Source organism: Aythya ferina, assembly GCF_964211825.1.
Source record: "Aythya ferina genome assembly, chromosome: 3".
NCBI lineage: Eukaryota > Metazoa > Chordata > Aves > Anseriformes > Anatidae > Aythya > Aythya ferina.
In genome coordinates, this window is record NC_140298.1 from 61,442,580 (window position 1) to 61,459,649 (window position 17,070).

Sequence of the window (17,070 nt, forward strand, 5' to 3'; positions counted from 1 at the left end):
CCTACGGAAAATTTTTATGTCAGTTCTTCACAGGAGATTATTTATAGACTTTTGCTAGCCACAGTGTTAAAGCTGCTACCAAGAGGTTGCAGGATGGTATTTTTAGCACCCTACCTAGAACCTGGGCATGTGATTTCCTCATTTCATCATCCCCGAAGAACTGCATAATGGAAACGGTGTTATAGCTATAGCAAAGTGAGGATGAAACTGATAGGTCTATGAACACCCAGCACGGAGCTCTGCTTTTGGGGAGTTGCATAAAGATTTTCTTGTCACCCAAAACATTCTTCTAGATTTTCTTTTCTTCCTGGCAGTGTGACGGATGAATTTCCAGCTTTTCTCTTCTCTACCAGCTCTGTCTTTAGTTAGCCACTCAATTAACTAGTTGGCCTACAGGGACCTGAATCCTGGTAGCACTGCACATTGGTAATTCCTGCTGCCATTAATTGAAACGGGAGGTGGAAAGTGCTTTGGAGACTGGGTCCAGTAAAAGACGGGGCCAGATTTCCATTTCCACATTTCTAATTTGCCCTGTGGACAAATTAGGCTTAGCTAGCAAATGGGTATTTTCTTATGACGTTTTTCAAAAAAAAGTGAAGGGGAGGTAAGCAAAACTGTCCAGCAGAAAACACTTGTGTTTTTGACAAAAACTCGAAGTACTCCTCATGGGTGTAATTTAGATGCATCACTTTGCCTCTTTGGCTCTGCAGCGTGACCATGTCAGCTGGGATGGATCGTCGTGCCCCCGTGGGGGTGGCATGGGGCTCACCTGGCTGCAGTACCTCACGAAAGGGGTGTCTGGCTGGTGGCTGATGCTGAAGCATGGGAGCATGGGGAAACCAGGCTGTATACAACACCATAACAGCACTTCCAAATCAAAGCACCTCAGTTGTAGTCTGAAAGAATATTGTTCTTGTTTATAAATTTTTGCAGCCCTAAATTAAAATCCCTGTGGAAATCAGGCACGAGTGAAATATTTAATAGAAATTTAACTCAAACTTTTTTTTTTTTTTTTTTTTTTTCAATCAGAAAATTGATTTCATTTCAGCCCAGAGCAAATCTTGCTATCTTGATTAAGCGAGGCAGAGAATATTTGCCAGTTGCTCTCATCTCTCATTTAGCTGTGTGCTTTTGGAGGGCAGAGGTTTCTTGCATGACGTCTTTGCACCCTAGCTACTTCATGACAGAGGTCTGGACCCAGCTGAGGCTGCTTAGTCTGTTTTTGCCAAGACCTCTAAGTCCCTTACTTTTCACTGGAGCTGAATGTTTTGAATAAGACATTTAAAAATCAGAGCCTTGCCAGCTCTCTAAGGACTTCGGCTCCTGTTTTCCTCTCGTGTAAGTGTAGCTGCTGAAACACGGGGCACTTCATCTGAAGTAAATGTCTGAGCCTCCTCTCCAGGCAAGCAGCAACGGGCACCTCTTGGAGAGCTGCTGTTCTCATCTGCTTTTAGGAGGGAATAATTGGAAGCGCTTATCTCTCTCTTCATGGGAAAGAGGGAGAGCTTAATTTGTAGGTGGATGATGTCAGGTGAGATAAATCAGACCCTAACTGGTCTGAATTTTGAGCCTGTGTTTATTGTCCCTGTGGCCCCTCTTGACTTTCTGGGCCCAAGGGATGGTTTTATTACACTGGGGTGGAGTGCATTTTTGTAGACAGATTAATGGGGCCAAGACATGTAAATGTATAATTAGCACTAATAGCTTAGCTTTCATCATACCTGTAAAAGTTGCTTCATCTTCAGTAGGTGCTGGTGCATTAACAGTATTGGCATTATCAGACATCAAGGTTTGCAATCTTGAACTGGAACATTTTCTTGACAGAGTAATTTATACAGAGCACTCACAGAAAAAGCACCTGCTTGCCTGAGACTGACCCTCACCCAGGGTTTACTTTGAGCAAAATTAGTCAGTGGGACAAATTCTGCAGCCGAGAGATGGAGAACAAGAGCGTGTGTGACTTCTATTTCAAATTCACTTTTAAAGGTAAGGCTTCATGCATCTCATATGGTTATAAAATGCTTTTTGGTGTGCTGGGAGATTTGCTCAACCCTCATGGTGCCCCCTGACTTGTTCCAACAACACTTTTCCATCTCCATCTCCTGCCTTCCCACACTTGTCCCATGGGATGGGGCAGCCAAGCAGCGGTTGAAGGTTGGGGAAGAGGTGCCCACCTGTCCACCCTGGGGCTGCAGCCCAACACCTCTCCACAGCTCTGTCCCTGCAGCCTGCACAGGGCAGCAGCCCCAGCCTGCCCTGCACAATACCCCTGTGTGCTCACAGGCACACGTCTGCTCCGTGTTTTTTCCCCAGTGCCAGCACGAAGGGCTGATTTCCATCCCCATCATCCCCGGGGCCAGGCCAGTTTGTGAGGAAATGTGGCAACCAGCACTTTATCTCTCTGTCATGGCCTGTCCTGCTGGGACTACTCATGTATGGCAACTCTGCCCTTCTAAAACCCAGGCTCGCTTCAAAATGGCCATGAATTTTCATGTAAAGCCTTCAGAGATATACTGCATAATGACCCGATTTCATGGCTAATGTATATTTCATGTTAGGGTTGCTGTACCTCGAGTTTCCCCTCAAAACCTCTGAGCTTTGTTCTCATGGTTACCAGCGTGTCCTCTGAATCCCTCAATAAAGTGCATTAGAGTGGTACCCACTGGAAATATTATACCCAAACTTTAGGAGACCAGGCCATTATCATGCTCTGTTGTCACTGGCTCCCTCATTCTCCTCACAGGAAAAAACAATTTCTTCAGAGCTGAAACCTGGCTCAGAGGATCTCTCACAGAGCCTGAATTCAATAAAAATTCACTGCAGACATTTCTGACTTAGAGAAATACAAAATAAAACAAAGCTTGGCAGGTTTGAATTTCTTGGGGGATGCGTTTATAAACTCAGAACTCTTTTGTCTTGGAGAATGAGTTCTTATGAAGAAATGGATCACTGATGTATATCTCTTTTATTAAAGAAAGAACCATAGAAATTAATGACAATACGGAGATAAATAGATTATATTTTAATTGTTTTTCTTTTCCTTTAGAAAATAGAAATTGGTCTGAAAAACAAAAGCAGTGTTTATGGATTTTGCTGGCTTTCAGTCTTGGAAAGTACACTTGCTGGTGTCTCTGGCCTGCCAGAAACCATATTGCTCACGTAAATAATTTTGTCTCAAAAGCAGATTTTTCTTTCATAAACCTAATGGCTTCTGACTGATTAAAGATACATATTTTAAATCCTTATCAGGAGAAAGGTCAGTCATACAGTGATGTGATTTTATTTGTAGAGATTCCACTTAGTATAATGCCTGATGAAAGAAATTCAGTTTAACCTTTTGAATGACTTTGGGAGCCTGAAGAAATGTCAGGATGCTGTTTCCTTTAGGCATTGTCATCTTCAGACTCTTTCATATCTCAGCTGCCTCATCTCTCTGTAACGGTTGCTTGTAAGAAATATGCCCTGCCTTCCTTCATACTTAGTTGACATTAAAAAAAAAAAAAAAAAAAAAAAAGAGAAAAGGAGAGAAAAGAGAAGAAAGACCTCCAAAAAGGTCTTGTTCCTGTTTATGTTCATGTTCTGTCCGACTTTGCTTATAACTCACCCACTTCTGTGCCTGCCCCACTTGCATGATGGCCACATATTTTTGGTACAGAGAAGGTGCTTAACTCCAAGGAGAACAGGAGTACAAAGAACTGGCCTTCAAGATAGCTTTGCACTTCTTCTCCAGGTAATTACACTCCTGATTACCTGTGGGTTTTGCTTCTTGCCATTTTAATAGGTCTATGTTCATGTTTTGTTCACTATAACAGGCTTACAACAGGTTGTGCCAATAGAGCAAATATTGCCTGAGGTGGAGTAGCCCCTCTCCTAGGCTCTACTACAAATGGATTTTGTTGCAGCCACAAATCAGAGGCCTTCTCATTTTTCCTGTTTCCTAAGAGGTTTTCTTCATAGATGAAGTCCTCACAGAAACGGCAGTGCTGTTTGCTGAAAGCTTCCAATTTTGTGTGAAAATATTCTGCTTACTGAAAGCATCCAGACGAGCCAAGCATCCATCCTTTCAGCAGTGGAGCACAGGGGTATCAGCCATCTCACTGTCCCTAAGCAAAGAAAACCAGATTATTCCTACCCCATGCCTCCGAAGCAGCTCCCTATGGCTTGAGCAGCTGTGAAAGTGGCCCCTGAAGTGAGGTCTGTCCTCTCCCTTATAGCTGTGATGCTGTAGCAGTAATTTTTGTTGGTCATGTATTGCTGTGGGGGCTGATTGAAACACGCCTCCAGAGCCGATCTGCTCAAACCTTTGAGCACCTAGGGGAGTAAACACCAGTGACTCCTGCCCAGCACTGCCCACAGCATTTCCGCATAAAGTGCCTTCTCCCACACTCCTGCCGTGGTCATACATTGCCTGGGGAGCAAGGCAGGAGGAGCACTGCCTGGTGGGTGGGAAGACACTTTCATTCTTGGGCTGTCCAAGGGAAAAGAGCATCAGCCTTCTGATTCCTACTCCAGGTGCCTGATGCTTCCCCACCCAAGGAAGCTGTGGCCATTCAGATTTTGAGAAAGGCTTCCTACCCACCAGACTGAGCCTGACACCTCTCCTTTCTCAATCCCTTTTCCCTCCTTGTTTCCTACAGGCTGGCCCAAGGCACTCAGGGTTTCAAAGAGCATAAAGTTTAGTGCCATGCAAAACTTGATGACTACTTTTGTTTCCTCCAAATACCCTAAGCACGAAATTGCATCCTGCTCCTGCAGATGGGGGCCAAATGTTACTGCTGAAAGCATCGCTGACGTCTCTGCTGAATTTGGCCCGGAGACTTCCAAGAAAATGTAGTCTGCCTACTCCAAGCTACATTTAGCACAAGCCAGTCATTTGTGACTGTAGCTTATAAATACTCTCAACTACTGGCATACACAATGGGAAATATAATACATCTTATCTGAGGGCCAAGTGTTCGTTATTTATTGCGGTCATTATTCATTTCCATTGTAGCTCCTAATGGGGCTTTAACACTTGCTGGGCCATTAGCCCAGCTAAAGGTCCCAGATTTTCTTGGCATGCCTATCATGTCTTTTCTCTGATGTGTGGTTCGTGGCTGGTACGTACGCAAAGGGGAACTGGGCAGCACAAAAGAAAATTCACGCTTATTACGTCTCACAGTTCATTATAAAGTCATAGTTCATTCATTTCTTTTCTGTTTTCTTCACTGAGTTCCTTGTAGCCAGATGAGGATCATTAGCTTCTGAAATGAAACATTCTAATTAAGCTGATCTGCGCTGTGCCTTCGAACTCTTCAGATAGCATTGCCAAATTAGGAAGGCACAATCGCTTCTGTGTTTGTGTTTAATAAATATTTCAGCACTGCTTGATAAGGCTGACACTACTACATTAAGGACACTGGGAGCCATGTCCTACTGACTCACTGTGCTGTGTCTTCCCTTCAGAAGGTGGTGTGTGAGGCTGAATCACACCACACTAGCTGTGTGTGCATGGGATTGAGCAGGGAGACGGTTGGCATGACGGGCATGTCCCTTGTTAATCCGATGGAGAGAAAATGTGAGTGATAATTAATCATCTTCATTCATCACCTCCAAAAACAGCCTGTTCCATCCTTTCCATGAAAGGAGAACTGCTGTGAGCTTAGCTCCTCTTCCTCTTCCGGAAAGTTCAAAAGGTAAAGGAAATGCCTTTCAGCATGAGTGTGATGGGAAACTACTACAAACATATATATATTTTCCAGTGGCTGGACTGGTGTTAGCAGCTCATGCCCCCTTTGCTCTTAGCCAGGTGTTTGTGAGAACTTGTTGCCTCCTCAGGTCTGCTGCCTTGTCTGTCCAAAGAACCACATGTGGAACAGACACAGAGATGGACCTGGCTAGAAATAAAAAAGCCAAAACAAAGACTATTTCCCATCTCTGTGGGCTTGCAAATAACTGTTCCAGAAGAAATGAGAGGTTGCAACAGAGCTGTGATGGAGCGGATGGGCTGATCTTGAAATGCTTCAGGGTTGCTGCAGGCATGCCTGTAGGTGTGACTCTGTGACCTGCCCAATGCCTGGTTGTGCAGAACCACGTACAGCTGGCAGGCAGGCATCCTGATCTCCTGGTACCTTTAGCTCATTTTGCACGGTGATAGAGGGCTGGGAGAGAGAACGTGATGATGTTGTCCAGGTCTGCACTTCCAAATGTAATGGACATCAATGGCTTGTTATATTGAGGGGTGGCAACCAGGTTGGAATTGGGTCACAGCCAAAACACAAATTGGACCAGAGCAGTGGCCACAAGCCTGAAGGCACTAATGAAACACCAAGGTGTTTTCAAGCCCGAGTGCCATCTCCTACCTGTCTACCAGGTCCAGGCCAGTCATTCATCTTTTTCGACCATACAGTCACAGGACAGAAAGTGACTTCATAGACTGTCATCAAATCCAGTCTTCTGCAGTCACAAGCAGCTGCATCCCTTAAGTAATATGTCAAACTCCACCTTGAAATCAGACAGGTTTCTTTGCCATCTGTTCCAGAATCCGCCACTAGTTTAATTAGAAGAGAAAGTCTCAGGTTACTCAGTACTACCATCACAGCGATCATTCTGAACCTTTACTTAATCATCTCTCTGATTCTCCCCACAGAGTGCATGCTTCAGGTATCTTACTGCTGACATTTCCACTCAGAACTTGATTGTGGTGCAATAATGCAGGAGCAGTTTCTCATCACTACTTGCAGTGACGGAGACCTGATTAAACCTCACTTGAAAGTCGGGCCCTCAGGTCCTAATCCTCAAGCTGGCATGTACCAGGGGTGGAAGCTTGTTTACCCGCTCCCTGAAATGCCTCTCAACATTGGCATTCGCTTAGTGTCTTCGTCACCCCAGCTCTGATTTTTTTCTCTCTTCAGTGAATCATTTATGCACTTTGCTGCTATCAAAGAAAAGTCTTCATTTTCAGCACGCTGTCAGAAGAAATTCCTTTGAAAAAAAATATCTTACTTAGGCAAGCCTTTCAAATGAAAGCAAAAAAAACTAGTGTCACTCCTGCTCCTCAGGTTTATAAAAAATAAAGACCTTTTAATGTGATTTTGTCCATCTTTCTGCCTCTACAAGACTATCTATTTGTTAGTATTTTCTCCAGGGTCAATTCAGTATTTTTTATAATGTTTTCATTGCATTCCTCTGGGGGGGAAATTATTCCATAGGCTGCGGTGGTCCTGCTCTTTCTCTGCATAGAGGAGCTGACAGTTATGATGTCTCCTTCCTACATAATGTCTATTGCATACTTTATCCCTCTTCAGTCTTTGTCATCTAGCAAATGCCTATATGACTTCAAAAACCCTCCCACAGGAGTCAGCGTGAGACACGCATAGGCTGTCACAGCCACACCTAAGCCTGGGAAGTAACAGAATTGGCCTGGTTTTGATGGATTTCTCACTGGTTTCGTAGCTCTGTTTTGAACTCTCTGACTACTTATCAACATCTTCTTCAGAGGAGGAGTGATCTTCGCTGAAGAGTGGTTGCATTAAGAGCATCACTCTGCCAGTGCAATTACACATGGTAATTTTCTGTGTGGAGAGGTCGTATGAGAGTGAGTGAGTGAGCCCATTACTGTGAAAGAGAGAAAATATCCTGTCTTCCAACACAACACCCCTGCTGAAGAAGCCCAAAATTGTATTAATCTGTATTTGTCTCTAAAGCTCATTGCAGGTTAATATCCCCTGAGCATTGTCACTGCTCGGTCTCTTGCTAACGCTGCTGCTCCACGGACTGCTTCTTCTGGTGGGATATTTTTATAATGCACAACTGATCTCCTTGTGTAATTGCATTCTGCCAGTGAATCTGCTCCTCTTAGTGAAGAACATGGAGTGGAAAGGGCTCTGTGGGTCACCGAGTTTCCAATTCCAGGAAATTGTGACCTAGATTTAGAGTGCCAAGGTGTCCCAGAACAGGAGCCTTGCCACACATGTATCCCAAACACCGTCCAGCTTCCTGGAAAAGGAATTTTTACCTCAAGATCATTAGTGTGGCTATTAAAAAACAGTGCTGGACACTATGACAAAAACCATGTTGGACAACTATGCTGCACCCCCAAAACACTAAGCCTTAAAGTTTATGGGGGTTGAATGATCAAAAGAAAGGGCTGCACAGGGTGTTTGTGGCTGAAACTGGAGACTGGGGGTGTTTTTTTTGGTGGTAGCTGGTCATACCAGCCTGTGGATCCATCCTTACTGTGGGGAGTATTTAGAAAAGGAAAGGAAATAAAAACAACCAATTAATCTCTCACAAAACACTCGGCATTGTCAGCAGGTCATTGGAGGTCCTCCAGAACATGGGGCTTGGTGGTATCAACATACCATAGCCTCACTGCAGCTTGTAAATGATTTTTCTGGTACTCATGCTGTGGCCATGCCTCTGTCTTCAGTGAAAACAGAAATCTAGTGCTGGGAAAATAAGTAGTAATTCTATAAAACCACTATTACTTGTTGTGTAGATGAAGACACTCATACTTTAACAAAGCCACTAGCTGAGGTATGAAAAACATGTTTATTACAAAACACAAATGCTTTCAGAATATGGTGAACCTTCCCACTGCAGATGGCCTCAGGATGCAGGGCATGAAGCTCAAACAGGTAAATTATGCATTGGCTTTGGACTGAGACTTCAGCCTGGCTGATGGGACTGGCAAACCCAAAATGTGGTCACTGCCCTGGGTGTTTCAGGGCTGATTATTTACAAATCATGCACAAATCCCCATTCCTCTGCACACTGCTGGTAGGGCTGAAATTGAGAAGAATGTTTCTTTGCTGACAGCTAAGGTGCCAAGGCTGTGCTGCAAACCACCCTCTGATCTTTCTCCAGCCTCCTCCATCTGCTTTCCCTACCTTGGTATGGAAACAGGCTGCTGTACCTTCCCCTCTCTAACACAAATCAATTACCCCTGGGCATTTGGATTTGGCCACAAGGAGACATCTGCCATGGTGGGGTGTTTTGAGCAGCAGCTCCCATAGTTTCAGCTATTTCAGCTCATGTGGAAGCCTCTCGGCCTCTGCAGCACTCCCGCACAAAGAGCATCTCTCACATCCACCAGCTGAACGGGCCTTTACCCAGCCCCTGGCAAAACAATATCTTTGCTTTGCAGCTCATTTTTACTGCCCTCCTGATAACGAATGTAAACCTTAGTTGTGTGTATGTGATTAAACTCCGAGGGAGGCACAAGGCGATGGCTCCCCACACTTCAGAGCTCTTGTAGTGAGTTGTTTGTCTTCTGCAGTTTCTTTAGTAAACACCACATAGTGTCAGCCAGCAATTTAATGCTTTGTACTTTAGCATCCCCCATTGCCAGTGAAAGAAACCTTTCAAAAAAAGAAGAAAAGTTTTTTAGGGTCTTGCTAACTCACTGAGAACACAAAGTGACTTGTGCCATGGCCTCCTCCTGCAAGCCCCAAACCTGACCTGAACACAAGTGTGGTGTCTGGGGAGATGAAGAAGAAATGAGTAACACTAAATAATCACTCTCTCTATTTTCCCTTTCCATCCTCTAGTGAAGTGCTCTGACCCTCACAGGAGGGTCGTCCGACTGCTACGCCTCTTATTTCTGGAATTGTTGTTCCATCCTGTTACAAAACCAAACACTAAGAAAGGGGAAAAGGCCTTTTTTTTAGACAGAGCATAAGTAAATTGGGAGAAGAGGAAACAAAACCTTGGGAAACAAAGATAAGCTCTAATGGCAGGAAACTATTTCTGAGCATCTGGCAACCTCAGGAAAGACAGACCTTCCAAATTAGGAACCAAATCCTGAGGCATTTGGGGCCAGTAATAATGCTTTTGTACTCCCAATCCATGAAGATTAAAACAATTATGGATTGGAAATAGTGCGTTTATTTACTACCATTTTTAATGGTAATGTTCATAACCTTGTTTGGTTTAAAGTGTTATTTCATTTGGTTGATTACATTGTTCTAAGTCTGCAATATCCTAAGGTTTAACAACCATGCCATGTCTTCACACTTTTATATCCATAATGAATTTTTGTATGTGAATAAAATACCAGTGCTTTGGCTTCCAAAAACCTCTGAGGCAAACATTTTATTACATCATGAAATTAATTTTTATTGCCCTTCTGTTCTGTGAGGCAGAAACACAAAGCAATATGAAAAAAAAAAAAATAATAAAAATCAACCGAAGTGGCCTTTTCAGCAGCTTTGCAGCCAGAATTTCTTTGTAAATCTCAGAGGCGACATGCTCTTCAGATCGATGAGCAAAACTGAGGGGGTAATGACACATCGTATGAACTGAGTCTACTGAAAAACTCTCTGTGGCATGGGAGTGCTAACTGTTATGGGACCACCCGGACCATCCTGCTGACTCTCTCAGAAGCACGATGGAGTTTCTGCCTCATACACTGGTGGGAGGTGCGCACATTTACATCTGCTTTTGCGTGGTCAGAGTGTGAGCCCACCAGATACCGCATTAACTTTTAGGGCCCGCAGACTTGGAGCCCTGCTGCAACATCTGTTGCAGCTTTCTGCCCTGACAGCCGAGGCATAAACCCTGAATTATGGAGTTTAAAAGGAGATTATGGGGTTTATCCACCCCATTTGCAGGTGGGCAGGAGGTGTCAGGTGAAAAATGCATCCAGAGGCACCAGGGCAGCAGCAGCGCTGGGGATGCATCAGAGGGATGCTCCCAAGGAGGTGACCTCCAGCGGCAGCAGCAGATGTGGGGCTGGGGGCCTCTGGGATGCAGGCAGGTGCAGGAAGATGCCACCAGGTGAACTGGCTGTTTATATAGCTAATTGCTCCTGTTTATGTAGCTGCTCACCTAGGGAGGGGAGGCAGGATCAGGCCATGGCTGGGTAGGTGAAAGGGGGGGCGTATGTGCAGCATCTGAACAATTAGATGTCTGCGGCTGTAAATGGGAGCTCTGTGCATCCTGTGCTGTTAACACAGCGATGTGTGTGTGCTCACGCATGTCCTGTCAGTGTTTGTTTAATGCTTCAGTTGCGCTAGCTTTTTGCCTCTCCGCTTGTGTTTTAATGCGCAGGCACTTGCTGAAGTGCATCCACTTAGCGAGCATCTGGTCTGGCCGCGGCTTTGCACTGAACACACATTTTAACCATGTCTGACTCCTCAGTCAGCGCTGAGAAAATTAATAGACCCAATATCCCCCTGTGCCAAGAGGGCCAGCCTTCCTTCCCTTGCTTCTCTCACATCTTGTGTGTCCCACCGGGGCCTGGGGCTGGTAGGAGCTGACCCCAGGCAGCACCTTGCTCTACAGAGGATGCATGGGGCTTTGGAGACCTGGCAGGAGCCCCAGGGCTCTCCAGTGGCTTTTGGATGCCACTGAACTCGATTGAAAATGGGAAGCCTGATTTCTGTTTGTTCAGGGAGACTTAAAGGCTCACCTGAAATTAAGGATTTGCTTAAGTATTTATATTAAGTGGAGGTCTAATCACTATGGTTATGCATTACCAGGCAAGTCACACAGCTGAGGTAATTTGCTTCGTTGGGTTAGTATTTGGACCAGTTATATGGAGTAAAGCGCATTCAAGAGTAAACACAGGATCCAGTCTGTCAGGAAGCCTCCATCAGACAAACCTTTGCTTGGTGTGGCATACCATGAACCACACTCTGGCATTAACTCTTTCTTCACAAGCCCCTAAAAGATCAAATACTTCAAACTTCCACAGCCTTGTGCTCACCATCATGAGACTATGTGATGGAGATGACCCAGAGATCCCCTGACACACATACTGAGATGGGTAAGTGATTCAGGAGCAAGCTCCCTCACCCTCAGCCAGTGCTGCCCACAGCAATTCCCTGCTACCCAGCATGGTTCATTGGGCCCATTTCCAAGTCTGTGTTTTTTTATTTTTTTTCTTTTCATTTCTTTTTTTTTTTTTTTTTTTTTTTTTTTCCAAGCTCTTCTCACAAAGAGTTGCTCTGGAGGAGGATTTGGGGCTCCTCACCCCAACAGTGCCACCCAGGTGGGGTGAGGACATGCTGCAGGTGCTTTCTGAGTGACTGGCACATGTGGATCTTGAGATCCAGCACCTGTGAGGGCCGTTTCCAACTCTGTTTCCAGGGTGTGCTAGTTTATGCAGCCTGGAAACACTCGTTTTACAAGTCTTTGTGCTGATAAAGGCCCGTGATATGAATATGCAAGACAGCAAACACCATGGGAGGTTGCTGGCCAAATTCATTAGAATCTGTGAGTGGCTGTGTAGGGGAAACGTCCTGGCAGAGCTCATCCAGCTCTCAAACTCGTTAATCCTTACAGCAAAGCCATTATATGGGGCAGATGTGATGGTGATTTGTTTTATCGCTGTTTAACAGTTAGATGAACTTTGGCAATACAACACAGACTTCAAGGACTTGAAGGACTTCAGCTGGAGGACCTCAGCTCGTAGCATGGTCTGGCTACCTCTGGCAGAGAGGACACCCAGCTTTTCCCTGCTGCTAGCAATGCCCTCTTTTGTTCTCTCTTGTGTTTCTGGAGAGGACCCTGATAACCAGTCTCATTCATGGGCCTCTGTCCCGTGCCTTCAATTAGCTGAGAAGATTCTGGGTCATTCTGGAACATCAACTTTTGCACTGTCAGTATTTGAAGTGCCCTTTGCAGGCAGGGTGAAGGAACGGGCCCTTCACCCCTGTGAACCAGGTTAGCTACTACTGATGGATGATCCATAAGGGTTTCTTATAGACATGGTGCAGGAGAGTCCTCAGGGGACTTTTGAGGAGAACGGCTGAGCTCTAGGCATGTGACAAGCCCTGGAAACAAGATTTCGTAGCCCTTTTGTGATGCATTGACTGGTTTTACAGACATCTCCAGGAGGCGAGGGCTCTTTGAGTGAAGACAGACAACACTTCCAGTTCACATATATGAAGGCCTTTTCAGCATCATCAGGGGAGATGAGAAAGGTACTTTCGGTTCATACATAAGATGAAAGAGGTTAACAAGGAGCAGTAACAGGAAGGCATATATATGTGAATAAGTGAGCAGAACAAACAGACCTCCAGGTACCAGAGGCTTGTGTAACTCTTGAGAATTTCATCCTTACCGCTTTCACAAGTGGGTCATGGAAAGTTGCTGATGGGGTCAGCCTTCAGCCTGATATAACTCAATATAATTGATTCTAATGGGTTTCTTAGGTCATAAAACATCATTTCCTTTAGGCCTTCATGCTGTGCTCCTTGGTTATATTTCTAAAACCCTGGATAAGTCAAAAATGCATACTGAAGTGGTTACTAATACTCAGGGCTTTAATGAGACTGCTCTCTATCATTTTTACAAGATGGTGATGAACAAGCTCTCCAATTCACTCATTTTCCTTAATCTACACGGATAGGAGTAGATGGTATTACAGCTACATAATATGAAGACAGAAGCATAGGAAGGCTAGGAGTTTCCAGACTATGCATTTCTTCAGCATGTACATATAAAGAAGACTTTGTCTATGAGGGAGATCTCTGCTGAGAGCTCGGGCTAGCCCAAACCCACGCTTTCAATATACAACGATGCAAACAGCCTTTTGTAGCCCAAGCTGAGGGGCTTGGTGAGGGGGGCACGGATCCTGACTGCCAGCAGTGTATCAGCACTAGCTCACCTGGGCTCAGAAGCTCCTCCCTAAGCATCAGGGTCACTTTATTTTGAAGGGCTTTGGAGCCCCCACTGCACAGAGGAGCAGAGGCTGGCAAGGGAACAACATCCTACAAGCACTAAGTGTTACCCCCAAGGTTTAATCAATGTCATGCAGCGGTCCTCTCAAAGCATCAAAGGATTAGTTTAAAAGCAACGAGATCTTTTCCAAGGAGGTTATGACATTTATTATGCACTGCCTCTCTGCCCATGAGGCTGATCCACAGGTGTCAGAAGAGAGAAGTGAAGCTAAAAATAGTCCTTGGTTCACAGCCTGTACAGAAACACAGCTCTGCCCACACCCCCTTGGAGCTAGCAACCCTCTCTGATAGCAGCATCAGGTGTTGGGTGACAACACGCGGTGGGGTGCACGTTGGAGAGCTGAGGTTAACAGCAGCTACTTCCCAAGAAGTCCTCGCCTGTCTTCTCAGAGGGTGCCTGGATCCCACAGCACGAGGCAGCCCGGAGTGCGGAGCCGTGTGGTGGTGCAGCGGAGATGAGGCATCCTGGAGCAGCCAGCTGATGCTTCCAACAATGCCTCCTTGTTGAGACGGGGCAGTCTCCAGGGGGGAGAGGAGATTAACTGTGAACAGCACTGCCGTGTGCTCCCAGGGCAATTCTTCCAGGTCACTGAATGCAGATAAACAAAACCCACAGCAAAGCTAAAGGCAGCCCCTCCATCTAGTCACAGCTACCAGGACAGTAGGTTTATGAATCTGTTTCCTTCTGGAGCTGCTAAAGGTTTGGAGAAATTAACCATAATATGTTGATGTGAAGATTTATGAGAGGATCAAGGAGATATGAAAATGAAAGAGTCAACAATATCAGAGCATGACACGAGATAGTCAAGTATTTTATTTCCATTGCATTCATTATTGTCTCTCGGCTGTCAGGAAATAATCTGAGAAGGGAGGCTGCATAGCAGAGGTACGGAAAATAGATGTGATCATTTTCCACAGACGCAAAGAGTAGCACTCTAGATATTTTATAACTTGCTAATGTTTTATGTCATTTCTTCAGACATCTGTGCATTGGAGTGACTGAGAACTGCAAATGATGTATAGTTAAGATATCCCCCTATAATTAGGCTGAAATAATGCTGGATTATTCTAGCGTAATTATAGGGGGCTATTTTAACTATTAGCTCATTAAAAAGCTATGATGCAAATCTCGTTCTGAAAGAGATGAAAAAAAATGAGGGTATATGAACAAAATGTCAGTGGTCCTCTGCTAAGACCAGATGGAGAGGTATAACTACACTCATTTTATCAGTCAATATCTGTAATTACAGCCAGGGTTGCATGGAGCCTGCAATGGCCTTTTATTATGTTTAGCATTTGCAGATGGACACGGTGATGCAGAAACACTTGGGAAGGGAAGGTGGTACCTATGCAAAAGGGTGGAACTCAGCTGAAATCAGCTGGGGTTTCATGTGAAGCCCTGCCATGTGCTCCTCTGTAGACATAAGCCATCATTTAGTCCACCTTGCACTTCAGCTGGGGCACACAGGGTGACAGAGCCAGCACTGCAAGGCTAAAATCCATGAATCAGTGCCTTGGTCCTGTGACAAGGCCAGCACTGGGAAGTGTGGAAGTATTTGCAGCCAGTGTAATCCCTGCTGGAGCATGAGGTGCTCATCTGTGTCTAATCTGCCTGGGGTCACCACTGGGCAAGTATTATGGAGCCAGGCTCCTTCCAGTGATGCACAGCACCAGGACAGAAGGCAGTGGGTGCAAACTGGAGCACAGGAGGTTCCCTCTGAGTGTCAGGAAGCATTTCTTTACTTTGCAGGTGGAGCACTGGCACGTGTTGCCCAGAGAGGTGCTGGAGTCTCCTCCTTGGAGACCTTCAGAAGCCACCTGGACGTGGTCCTGGACAGCCTGCTCTGGGTGTCCCTTCTGTATTTGAGCCACTCTGGAATTCTGTGAATTCAGGCATTGCTGCCACCTTACTTGGGGTGATTAAGACAACATTTTGCTTTGCAAATGCAGCCTGGTGTGCCCAAAGGGGCATCTAATCTCTGGCATCCGACAGCAAGTGGCAGGGCAAAATAAGCGAGCAGAGGCTAAATAAGAAAAATGACTTCTCGCCCTCCAGCATTATGGCAACAAATGGTGAAGAATGTGCCCTCAGGGAAAGGAGAAATGAATGGGATGAATGTGTAATGTCCAATAAGTACATGTCGAATCAAAGAGTACACTCTTGAAGCATGAAGTTAGCAGTGTCTGGTGAGGGCAAGGAGGAGAGAGCCAGCCGGGAAATTTATTGTTGTGCAGGACTGCACGGTACGGAAATCTCACTGGAGAGCTCTTTGTGGCTGCTGCAGGCTTTTGAAAAGGGAGGTAATTAGTGAAAGACTTTGTTTTACAGGAAAATCACGAAGGAGCAAAATCAAGAGAAGGGCAGGAATGGCTCGGGCAAACCTGAGGTCCCAGCCAAGCCCCTTGGTGGTCTGGTCCTCGGCTCTGAGGGCTGGAGAGGAGAAAGGGGGGTTGATGGAGAAAGCAGGGAGGGGATCTGGGAGAGGGGCTGAAGCTGGATGATGGAGTTTCTCTTTCTCCCCTCTGCTTTCCCTCATGGCTCAGCCCAGGAGCTGAGGGGGCACGAGGGAAAGGGATCACAGCAAAGAGGATTTTTATGCTTGACTGAAGGACAAAGGGGCAGAAGTGAGTGGGGAAGGAAGCCCCAGTGTTTCACCCAATGTTTTTATTTTATTTTTGTTCATTTGATTAAAGGCTGGGCGAAGAACTAGAATTTGAGCACGCACCCAGGAGAGCCAGCAGAAAGCATCAGCGTGTGCATTACGTCCACAAGTGCCTGGGAACTGTCAATACCGATGAACACCCCAAAACTGGAGGGCGAGGCTCAGCACCGACACGGAGACGCGGGCACGGGAGCTGGGCCAAGGTCTGTGAGGAGCAGAAGACCTCCTTCTCCCTTGCTGCGTGGAGATGCTCCACGGGAAGGTTTGGGCTCCTGCTGGGGGCTGTCTCGCTGGTGAGAGCCGTACCCAGAGCCTCGGGAGCCACTGGGTGGCGTGTCGACACTTCCAGACGTGGAAGAGCCGGGTCGGTGGAAAAAAAAAAAAAAAAAAAAAAAAAAAAACAAGGCAGAAATAGATGGGGATAATTTACGTGGCCTCCCTTTGGAGCGGGGCAAGAACAGGTGAAAGCGGCCCGAGGTACACGAGGGAAGTGGTTGTATGTCATGCCTCCTTTAACAAATAAAAGTCCGAATGATCAAGTGTGCGGGAGTGAAGTTCAGGGGCTGTAAAAGCAGTCGGCTAATGACAAACCACGGCTCTGCCTCGCCTCCGCCGTGCAGGGCACAGAGAGGGGACGGATGCAGGTCCTCTGGGCAGGCAGCTGCCCCAAAATCAGTCCTGGTGCTTAAATGCTGCCCTGTCAGCCAAGGGGAATCTCTCCTCTTCGTGCCTAATTCTGC

The 17,070-nt window shown here is 45.9% G+C and overlaps 1 long non-coding RNA gene across 1 annotated transcript in view; it reads left to right on the forward strand.

The window, feature by feature from the left end:
• The window catches only part of LOC311434264, a 67,159-nt gene extending 50,290 nt beyond the window's left edge, over positions 1-16,869 (forward strand). Inside the window, exon 5 of the long non-coding RNA XR_014691347.1 lies at positions 16,362-16,869. This is a non-coding gene — a long non-coding RNA (uncharacterized lncRNA). The remainder of the gene's footprint in view (positions 1-16,361) is intronic.
• Positions 16,870-17,070: the final 201 nt, after the last annotated feature.